The 12,323-nt window shown below is 43.1% G+C and overlaps 1 non-coding gene across 1 annotated transcript; it reads left to right on the forward strand.

The window, feature by feature from the left end:
• The first annotated feature begins 448 nt into the window (after positions 1–448).
• Positions 449–519, forward strand: trnag-gcc (transfer RNA glycine (anticodon GCC)). Its single transcript has one exon. It is a non-coding gene; the product is annotated as a tRNA-Gly (tRNA).
• Positions 520–12,323: the final 11,804 nt, after the last annotated feature.

Genomic DNA, 12,323 nt, shown 5'->3' on the forward strand with positions numbered 1-12,323 from the left:
ACCTAACTTATTCAACCTATCTCTGAAACTTAGTTGTTGAAACCCAGGCAACATTCTAGTAAATCTCCTCTGTACTCTCTCTATTTTGTTGACATAAACAAGTTGCCTTGCTGAAGCCTATTCTATGTTTGTAATGCAATGTGTGTGGTGCACTGATCCCTCTTTCCTATCATGGTGAGAAACCTGGCGTGTCCCCTGTGATGACCACAGGCAAACTCGACAACATTGCACCAGCATTTAGGAGGACCTGTCAGAGCGCTACGTTAAAAGTTAACATTGTGCTGAGTGATTTATCATGTACAAATGGACGGCTATAAATGAGCAGCAGAGCTGTGGCTCTGATGACGAGGGAATTGGCAACACCCCACAGTATTCTACAGAAAAGAAAGACCAGATGTGGAAAGTACGAAACTCATCAGTTCAGCATAAAGCAATATTTTCAGCAGCTGCATTGGTGGTTCAGTGGTAGAATTCTCGCCTGCCACGCGGGAGGCCCGGGTTCGATTCCCGGCCAATGCATTGCAAACTTTTTTTGAAATTGTCCTTTATCCTGAGAATCTGCTTTAGAACACGATCAGCACAACAGTGGTCAGTTGTCCTTTTACCTTTTACTCCAGCTAGCTTTGCCTTGCAATCTAAACACCTCCTGAATCAATCAAGGACCACTCTCACCCCAGTCACTCCCTCTTCTCCCTTCTCTCATCAGGCAAAAGGAACAGAGGTTTGAAAACACATATGTCCATTTTCAGGTAGACAAAAATGCTGGAGAAACGCTCATACTCAGCGGGGTGAGGCAGCAACTAAGGAGCGAAGGAATAGGTGACATTTCGGGTCGAAACCCTTCATATTTTCAGAGACTGTTTCTTCCCTCCTGTCATCAGGCAACGGAACCGTCCTCTCACCAATTAGAGTGCAGTCTTGACCTCCCACCTACCTCATTGGAGACCTTTCAACTGTTTCTAATTGGACTTTATTGGACTTTATCTTGCACTAAATGTTGTACCCTTTATATTTTATCTCTGCACTGTGGATGGCTTGATTGTAATCATGTATAGTCTTTGCTTTGACAGGAAAGCACTCAAACAAAATATTTTCACTGTACAGGGCTTGTCCCACCAGCATGCGATTGCATGCGTCTAGCGCGACCAAACATGGTGGCTTGAGGCGTACAGCCTCGCGGGGCCGGTCCCACTTCCAACCGTCTGCAGTTGTGTGGGGCTGGTCCTGACGTCATACTCACCAATCAGCTGGGCAGGAGGCGGGCTGACAGAATTTGGACGTCGCTCGGCACCGGGCGGTGACGTCATCGCGCAACGGCACGCCGGGCGGTGACATCATCATGCAACGCCACGCGCTAGGTGTATGCCGTCAAGACGTTGCATACGATGTCAAGACGCTCCGTACACCCGTTGATGCGCTGCGTACGGCCTCAATGCGGCTGCGGGCCAACAGGCCGTTGTCGCGCGGGATTTTAGGACAGTGCAAGATTTTTGGAGCCCCGCGCGATGTCGGGACCAGCCCCACACAGCTCCATACGCCCCTGCCGATTGAAGTGGGACCGGCCCCGCGAGGCCGTACGGCTCAAGCGACCACGTTTGGTCGCGCTAGACGCATGCTATCGCATGCTGGTGGGACAGGCGGTTACCTCAGTTCACATGACAATAATAAATTAAACTAAACTAATTTCCTGCTCCCATCCACACAGATTGAGAATAATTTTATGTTGAGTTTATGCTGATTCTCTGCTTCTCCCCCTCCACACTCTTCCGTCAGTTAAATACAACGTGCTCACTTCTGATCCACCTTCGCTTCATTTCTCTGATTCTCTGATAATAATGTAATTATTGAATCTGTAACCTTTCATTTCTTGTCTTGTTTTCCCTGGGACTGCTGGTATTTCATCCTTGTTCTCCGCAATCAAAATGGATGCAAAATACTCAATTAAGAAGCCAGCATTTCCTGATTCTCCATTATACCGTGCATCACGCTTACTGTAAAGGCACAATGCGTGATGACGTGGAAAAAAAATACTGTAAAAACTCTCTAGAATTTAGGAGATTGAGAGGGGATCTTATAGAAACTTACAAAATTCTTGAGGGGTTGGACAGGCTAGATGCAGGAAGATTGTTCCCGATGTTGGGGAGGTCCAGGACAAGGGGTCACAGCTTAAGGATAAGGGGGAAATCCTTTAAAACTGAGATGAGGAGAACTTTTTTCACACAGAGAGTGGTGAATCTCTGGAACTCTCTGCCACAGAGGGTAGTTGAGGCCAGTTCATTGGCTATATTTAAGAGGGAGTTGGATGTGGCCCTTGTGGCCAAGAGGATCAGAGGGTATGGAGAGAAGGCAGGTACGGGATACTGAGTTGGATGATCAGCCATGATCATATTGAATGGCGGTGCAGGCTCGAAGGGCCGAATGGCCTACTCCTGCACCTAATTTCTATGTTTCTATGTAAGGAAGAAAGATATTGGTTTGGAATCTCTTGTCGGAGAGACAATAGGGAGTATGATCAATATAAACATTTAGTATGAAGCAGGATAAATGTTATGGCAAAATGGCGTTCTGTATTGGACCCTGTCAAATTCTGCATTCATTCTATATAGGACTGTATTTATCTCCATGCTCCTCTTAATTTTGCATTCAACCAGTTGTCAGGATTTATCAACTTCTTTAGTTCAGTTTAGTTCAGTTTTGTTTGTGTACCGAGGTATGAGTGAAAAGCTTTTGTTGCATGCCAACCAGTCAGCGAAAAGGCTATACATGATTACATTTGATCCATCCACACTGTACAGATACATGATAAAGGGAATAACGTTTAGTGCAAGATAAAGCCCAGTAAAGTCCGATTAAAGTTAGTCCAAAGATCTCCAATGAGGTAGATAGTAGCTCGGGATTACTCTCTAGTTGTTGATAGGATGGTTCCGTTGCCTGTTAACAGCTGTGAAGAAACTGTCCCTGAATCTGGAGATGTGCGTTTTCACACTTCTGTACCTCGTGTCCGATGGGAGAGGGGAGAAGGGGGCTGTGACTCGTCTATGATTAAGGCAGTGGTCTTGCCGAGGCAGCGTGAGGTGTAAATGGAGTCAAAGGAAGGGAGGTTGGTTTGTGTGATGGTCTGAGCACTAAGAGTGATGCCTCTTATCACAAACCCTGCCCATTGTCCATCACCCCAAACTCTCTCCAAGTGTACTCTGTGTGCTTGCTCTCAACTAGCATTCTTCACTGTGTGTCTCTCTTTCCACCCTCTAGTTCGACAAGTCAGGCCTAGGGCTGGAAGCAGTCGCTGGGGTTGGTGAGTTACTCACGGGGGTTGGTCATAAGGTCATAAAGTCATAGGTGATAGGAGTAGAATTAGGCCATTCAGCCGATCAAGTCTATTCCATTTAATATTGGCTGATCTATTTCTCCCTGCTAACCCCATTCTCAAGTCAAGTCAAGTCAAGTTTATTTGTCACATACACATACGAGATGTGCAGTGAAATGAAAGTGGCAATGCTCGCGGACTTTTGTGCAAAAGACAAACAACAAAACAACCAAACAAATTATAAACACAATCATAACACACATATTCTTTTACATAATAAATAATAGAAGGAAAAACGTTCAGTAGAGTTAGTCCCTGGTGAGATAGGCGTTTACAGTCCGAATTGCCTCTGGGAAGAAACTCCTTCTCAACCTCTCCGTTCTCACCGCATGGCAACGGAGGCGTTTGCCTGACCGTAACAGCTGGAACAGTCCGTTGCAGGGGTGGAAGAGGTCTCCCATGATTTTATTTGCTCTGGAGTTGCACCTCCTGTTGTATAGTTCTTGCAGGAGGGTGAGTGAAGTTCCCATAGTGCGTTCGGCCGAACGCACTACTCTCTGCAGAGCCTTCTTGTCCTTGGCACTAAAGAATTCTCCTGCCTTCTCCCCAAAATCTCTGACACCCGTACTAATCAAGAATCTATCTATCTCTGCTTTAATAATAATATCCACTGACATGGCCTCCACAGCCTTCTGTGGCAAAGAATTCCACAGATCCCCCCCCACCCCCAACTAAAGAGTTGGCAGCCAAAGGAGAAATTATTGCCAACCTACAAAAATAAAAACTGCTCAAAATGACAGTCAGTGATTATATTCATTCTGTTCAATGACTGAAGAAAAATGGAAAAGACTCAGTGCAAAAGTAAGTACAATGTAGGCGATGAAGAGCTGTAATAATGAAAAGCCGCAATGCAAAACATTTTGACTCTTTAATTATAATGAAGAGAATTTTAAATGGATTCATATTGAGGGAAGCTGAAATAATCTGGCAGTTGTCCAGTGTGTTCAATATACAGCAAACTAATGAATGAATGCTAAATAAACTTGCTTGTTTATGATGTTTATTTTGCAGAAGGTGACTGGAACTCCTGATGTGTGAGTGTGTTCATCTCACAATATGGACCAAATATCTTTCGAATAAACAGATACAGAAAATGCCATAATTTAAGGGGGAAAATTCTCAACTTTAAATGTAATAGAGAATATTTGATATATTCTCAAAGCTATTTAAGACAAAAATGGAACCTAATACTGAAATGATTATATTTGGAGTAAGTGGAGATGGGAACAAATTAAATACACACCAAAACTCATGTTTTCAATTATGGGTTAATAACAGCAAAAAACCTTATACTTAAATTTTGGTAAAATGCTAATATACCAACATTTAAAATGTGTATCAATTATATGCTGGACACAGCACATTTGGAAGAAATGAGACTCCTCCAAACATTTATTGATTTCTTGGATTCATGTTGTGACATAGTATCATGAAAACTAAAAGTTTCAGGTATGGGTGAAAGATGATTTAGAATATTAAAAATTCATCTCCTTGTGGCGACTGAATAATCTCCCTCCTGCCTTCCTTCTTCACTTATTCCTTTTTTTCCCACGTTTTCTTTATCTGTTTTTCACACGTTCACTAGTCTATTCTTCACTTTTCACAACCTCATTTTTTCTCTCTTTTCTCACTTCTCTCTTTAAAAAAAAAAGGAAGTTGTACAGAGAATGTAATATGTTAATATAATTTTTGTACCAATGCATTGTACTCACTCTAATAAATATAATTTAAAAAAAATAATAATAATAATGTAATAGCTAATAGTTATACTGATATATGTATGTTTATATATGTTATGTTATGTTTATATATGTTATATATGTATTTTTATTTCTATTTATTTTTTACTGCACACTGAATGGACACTGGTTGAGTAACTTTTTTTGTTTCCTCTGGGTATGTGAGTACTCAGGAAAATGACAATAAAGATATACTATACTATAAAAATGTCTTAATTTTAGCTAATGGGTTCAATGGATGGTTTTCACTTTTAAATTATTTGTGTGCAAAAATGCATTATATAACTAAAATTATGCCAAAATAGATTTTTTGTTGCTCTTTAGCACATTGATAGAACTTCAGATGAATTCATAGAATCTTGAAAATATCTGCCCCGGCAGAAACCATTTGGATAGCACTAGCTCCATTATAGGTCTGGTCAGTCTAATCAGGTAACTGTAGAATGATTTGATTGAGGAGATGGCCATTCGACCCATTGTATCTGTGCCAACTCTTTGGTAGGTGCATCCAATTGATTCTATTTCCTTGTGTAAGAAGGAACTGCAGATGCTGGTTTAAGCCGAGGATAGGGTCTCGACCCGAAACGTCACCCATTCCTTCACTCCAGAGATGCTGCCTGTCCCACTGAGTTACTCCAGCTTTTTGTGTTTATTTTTGATTCTATTTCCTTGTCCTTTTATTGGAAAATATTCCCCTAATAACATGCATCCAGCTTCAAATTAATGGTTTATATTGATCCTACTTCCTACTAAGGTAGGAGATGCCAGATCATTATCTTTCTTTGCTATATATAACCATATAACAGTTACAGCACGGAAACAGACCATCTCGGTCCTTCTAGTCCGTGCCGAACACTTACTCTCACCTAGTCCCATCTACCTGCACTCAGACCATAGCCCTCCATTCCTTTCCCGTCCATATACTTATCCAATTTATTTTTAAACGATAAAATCGAACTGGCCTCCACCACTTCTACTGGAAGTGGACAAGCTTTTCCCTTTGAGAATAGGGAGGATTCAAACAAGAGGACATGACTTCAGAATTAAGGGACAGAAGTTTAGGGGTAATATGAGGGGGAACTTCTTTACTCAGAGAGTGGTAGCGGTGTGGAATGAGCTTCCAGTGGAAGTGGTGGAGGCAGGTTCATTGGTATCATTTAAAAATAAATTGGATAGGCATATGGATGAGAAGGGAATGGAGGGTTATGGTATGAGTGTAGGCAGGTGGGACTAAGGGGAAAAAGAATTTGTTCGGCACGGACTTGTAGGGCCGAGATAGCCTGTTTCCGTGCTGTAATTGTTATATGGTTATAAGCTCATTCCACACAGCTACCACTCTCTGAGTAAAGAAGTTCCCTCTCATGTTACCCCTAAACTTTTGTCCCTTAATTCTCAAATCACGTCCTCTCGTTTGAATCTTCCCTACTCTCAATGGAAAAAGCTTATCCACGTCAACTCTGTCTATCCCTCTCATCATTTTAAAGACCTCTATCAAGTCCCCCCCTGAACCTTCTGTGCTCCAAAGAATAAAGACCTATCTTGTTCAACCTTTCCCTGTAACTTAGGTGCTGAAACCTATCAATACTACCTATCTGAAGTTCTATCAATACTTGTAGCTACAGTATTTGTTTTTCCAAGTCATCATTAATTGTGGCTTCTTTACCAAACCTGCTGGCTCAGAAAACAAGTTTTCTTTCTTCTACTAATTTATTTCCCAATTTCAGACAACTCTATCATACCATTCTAAGGTTGGGACAACTCGGGGTGCAGCGGGTAAACTTGCCTTGTAGCTCCAATGACCTGTGTTCAATCTTGACCTCCAGTGATGTATGGAGGTTGTAATCTCTCTGTGGCTGCATGGGTTTGCTCTGGGTGCCCAGTTTCTTCACACGTCCCAAGGAAATGTGGATGCATAAGTTAATTGGCCAGAATTGGCCACGGTGGTAGAAAACCGTGTGGAGTTAACAAAATGGGATTATTTTAGGAATAAACAGATGTTGAATGGACAGCACAGATCGCTGGGCTGCGGGCATGTAAGTGTGCAATATGATCTATGACTATGTCAGCTCTAAGGAAAACAAGTTTCTACGATCTCTCCACATGATTAGTCTCTTTCTTTTTCACAATTGCATCCTTGCCGTTCTTTCAAATGTGGTATCAAGAAATTATTTGAACTGAACGCCCAAGCTGGAGTCAAATCATTGTAGCACGAGGGTTTAGTACAAAGTGCTTGCTTTTGCACTCTGGGTTGCCATTAGTAAAGCTAAGGTTTCTATGCACTATTTTGTAACGTTCTCCAACACAAAACTTGTGGAATTTAGAGTTTAGAGATACAGTGTGGAAACGGGCTCTTCAGTCCACTGAATCCATGTAAACCAGCAATCACCCCATACATTAGCACAATCCCACACATTAGGGACAATTTACAGGTAGACAAAAGCGCTGGAGAAACTCAGCGGGTGCAGCATCATCTATGGAGTGAAGGAAATAGGCAACATTTCGGGCCGAAACCCTTCTTCAGACTGATGTAGGGTGGAGGGGGCGGGGTGTAGAAAGGAGAAAGGAAGAGGAGGAGCCCGAGGACTGAGGGAGAGCTGAGAAGGGGAGGAGACAGCAAGGGCTACCGGAAATTGGACAATTCAATGTTTATGCCGCTAGGGTGCAGACTGCCCAAGCGGAATATGAGGTGCTTCTCCTCCAATTTCCGGTGGTGCTCACTCTGGCCATGGAGGAGACCCAGGACAGAGAGGTCGGATTCAGAATGGGAGGTGGAGTTGAAGTGCTGAGCCACCGGGAGATCAGGTTGATTAATGCGGACCGAGAGGAGGTGTTTGGCGAAAAGATTGCCAAGCCTATGCTTGGTCTCACCAAATTGGGACAATTTACAATTTACAGAAGACAATTAACCCTCAAACCTGTACATCTTTGGAGCGTGGGAGGAAACCGGAGCACCCGGAGAAAACCCACGTGATTACAGGGATAATGTGCAAACTCCGCACAGACAGCACCCATAGTCAGGATCAAACCTGGGTCTCAGGCACTATAACTCTACCGCTGCACCACTGTGCTGCCCTCACTGGACCTGGGCTCACTTTTTCCACTTTGCTTTTAAAATTACTCGATACAGTTGGTACTGCCTCTCCTCATTATTCCTACTAAAAGATCATCTCTTCTCTTTTCCCACAGCCTTCATTTTTCTTTCTAATATGCCGTGTGTACTGAGATCAGTTCAGCTTCAATAGGTACTCTTTGGTGTTCGAATTGCATTTTTGCTCTCCTCGTCTTGTTCGCAACCCTGCCAATAAGCCACTGCACACAATCCCCCACTGTTTCAGTTGATATAATTTTGAATGCTTCAGTAAATTTCAGTAAATGCTCCAGTGAACACGGAGCACCTTTCAAATTCCCTTCAGCATTGCTTCCAGCTACAAATTCAGATTGGAATCCTTTCCCCAATACACTCCCTGTAGCACCTATAGTGGGCTCTGACTCTGACTACTGGTGCTCTTGTACTTTGCCTGTCAAAGTAAGAATTAAAGATCACTCCATGCACAATATATGTTTTCTTGGTCCTCCAAAATATTCCAAATGGAATTTAAACTGGAGGTGGTGAAGGGAGGGCTTAAGCCAGAAAGGGTTATTGGGAAGAAAGAGCTACTTTAAATTTAGTTGCATCTGGTTGGGTAACTATAGTTGGGTGGAGATTATTCCATGCTTTAATTGTGCGGGGGAAGAACGAATTGCTGTACACATCTGTCTTTGTAGCTGGGATCACAAATTGGATCGAATGCCCTCGTCTGCTCCTAATTGGTTTGGGTTTGGTGTAGGTCTTGTAGTCTATGTCGAGCTGGCCATTTAACATTTTCTTATTATGATTTGCCTATTGGCCTGTTGCTCTGATTCCATTTGGTCCTCAACACATGTGCCAAACAGTCGTTGCAGAAAACAGCCAGAAATCTTTCCCTAAAATCACACTGAAGCTACAGTAACTGCAGTTTAGGAGGCTTTAGTGGAATAGAGTTTAAAAAGAGATGCCCCATGATTTCTGTGCCAGCCATGATGCCAACTTTAACAAATCCCACCTGCCTGGACACTGCCTGTCTAAACGTGTCTTAAACATTGCTATCGTACAGTGTATAATACTAAAATGGTGCGTGCCTTCAGAATGGAGATGAGGAGGAATTTATTTAGCCAGAGGACAGCGAATCTGTGGAATTCATTGCCACGGCCGGCTGTTGCGGGCAAGACATTGGGGATTTTAAAGGCAGGGATTGATTAGGAAGGGCATCAGCGGTTACGGGGAGAAGGCAGGAGAATGGGGTTGAGAGGGAAAAATAGATCAGCCGTGATTGAATGGCTGGGTAGACTCGATGGGCTGAATGACCTGCAGTAATACAGCTCCTACGTCTTATGGTCTTAAAACCTACTCATATAGACTGTAACATTAGTCCATGTGGATCTACCTGGTAAGAATGCATCTGGTTTAAGATTAGGTTTAGATTTATTATTGTTACATATACTGAGGTACAGCGTGACATCCAAACAGATCAGATTTACCATACATAAATACAAACAGTTCAAACTCAAGTGTTGTAACTGAATCAGTTCCTTTGATAAGGTCCATTATCCTGAGTGGGGTCGAGGTGAATCGGACTGTACCTTGTCGACTTGTGGAAGGGCTATTCAGAAGCCTGAGGGGGGAAAAGTTCCTGAGCCTGGCGGTACATGCTTTCAAGCTTCTGTAACTTCTGCCAGATGGGAGCAGAGAGAAGAAGAAACGACCAGGATAGGAAAAGCTTTTGATTATGTTAGCTGCTTTTCCGAGGCAACGTGAAGTGTAGATGGAGTCAATGGTGGGAAGTCTGCTTTGTGTGGCAAGTATAAGCACATCTGGAAATGGCATAGTTATGAAAAGGTTTTCTCTGTGATCTCTTGTTTCCTCCCACACTCCAAAGATGTACAGGTTTGTAGGCTAATTGGCTTGATATAATTGTAAATTGTCCCTAGTGTGTAGGATAGCATTAGTGTGTGGGGATCGCTGGTCGGTGCAGACTTGGTGGGCTGAGAGGCCTGTTTCCGCGCTGTATCTCTAAACAAAAACTAAAATAAAGTCAACTCTATTACATTTTTTGAGGAGATGAGATAATAGGTGGTGCAGTACATGCAAGTTACTGGAGTTCACTGGAGTTTAGAAGGATGAGGGGGCATCTTATAGAAACATATAAAATTATAAACGGACTGGACAAGCTAGATGCAGGAAAAATGTTCCCAATGTTGGGCGAGTCCAGAACCAGGGGCCACAGTTTTAGAATAAAGGGGAGGTCATTTAAGACTGAGATGAGAAAAAACGTTTTCACCCAGAGAGTTGTGAATTTATGGAATTCCCTGCCACAGAGGGCAGTAGAGGCCAAGTCACTGGACGAATTTAAGAGAGAGTTAGATAGAGCTCTAGGGGCTAATGGAGTCAAGGGATATGGAGAGAAGGCAGGCACGGGTTATTGATAGGGGACGATCAGCCATGATCACAATGAATGGCGGTGCTGGCTCGAAGGGCTGAATGGCCTCCTCGTGCACGCTATTTTCTATGTTTCTATGTTCCTATTATCTAGATTTTCATAAAACCATTGATAAAGTAGCACATAGATTAGTGAATCATTTCGAGTGAACAGAGTGAACATTCTGGCTTCAAGACAGAATGCAGAGGGTCGGAGTAAAGGGTACCTATTCATTGTGGAAAAAATGGGACCACAGTTGTTTAGTGACGGAAGGAACTGCAGATGTTGGTTTAAACCGAAGATAGACACAAAATACTGGAGTAATTCAGCGGGACAGGCAGCATCTCTGGAGAGAAGAAATGGGTGATGTTTTGGGTTAGTCTGAAGAAGGGTCTCGACTGGTAATGTCACCCATTCCTTCCCTCCAGAGATGCTGCCTGTCCCGCTGAGTTACTGCAGCATTTTGTGTCTATCTTCGGACCACAGTCGCTGTTGGAATCAAAAAAGACTGTTTCTAAGTTTGCTATGATATCAAATTGGGGAGGATGAATCATCGTTGAGGAAAACAGCAACAAATTACAGGGGGACATTAACACATTTGCAGAGCCACAAATTATTGGCAGATGAGATTCATTAGAGATAAATGTGGAGTGGTGCATTTTGGTAACACATTATATCATTCGGAAGGTGACCATGCGGCTGATGTAGGGAAATAAAGGAATCTGACAGTACAAATACACCAGTCACTAACACTAGCAACACAAGGCAGCAAGGCCACAGAGATAACAAACTGAGCAATGGTGTTTATTTTTAGAGGGATGGAATGATAAGCAGAGATGGTTTGCCAAATTGTACCTTGGTGAGATCACACTTGCACTTTTCAGCACAGATCTGGTTGCCATATTATAGAAAAGAGACAGAGGCAATGGAAGGGGTGCAGAGAAGATTTACAAGGACGACATCAGAAATACGCAATTATGTGTCATGGTGGCACGGTGGCGCAGCGGTAGAGTTACTGCCTTACAGTGCCAGAGACCCGAGTTCCATCCTGACTACGGTGATTGTTTGCATGGAGTTTTGTTTGTTCTCCTATGACTGCGTGGGATTTCTCCGGCTGCTCCGGTTTCCTCCCACGCTCCAACGACGTGCAGGTTTCTTGATAAAATATTATCCTGTTAGTTTCTTGGGCAATATTGAACCTTCAGCTGGTGAAATATCTGCTCATTGACTCCATCCTCTTTGTGGGGACGGTCTGCATACAAATTGGCCACTCTGCTTCCATCATTACAGCAGTGACTACTACATAGAGTCATAGAGTCAGAGAGTGATACAGTGTGGAAACAGGCCCTTCAGCCCAACTTGCCTATACCGCCCAACAGGGAAAGATAGATCAGCCATGATTGAATGGCAGTATAGGCCTGATGGGTCGAATGGCCTAATTCTGCTCCTACAACTTAAGAACTAATGAGTGGAGTAAGTGACAAAGGCAAGAGGTGAAAAGAAAACTTTCAGACTTTAGACTTTAGAGATACAGCAGGGAAGCAGGCCCTTCGGCCCACCAAGACCATGCCGATCAGCAATCACCACATACACTAACACTATCCTACCCACTAGGGACAATTTACAGTTTTTACCAAAGCCAATAAAGCTACTGAAGAAGGGTCTCGACCCGAAACGTCACCGATTCCTTCTCTACAGAGATGTTGCCTGTCCCGCTGAGTT

The sequence above is a fragment of the Leucoraja erinacea genome, chromosome 6 (genome assembly GCF_028641065.1).
Source record: "Leucoraja erinacea ecotype New England chromosome 6, Leri_hhj_1, whole genome shotgun sequence".
NCBI lineage: Eukaryota > Metazoa > Chordata > Chondrichthyes > Rajiformes > Rajidae > Leucoraja > Leucoraja erinaceus.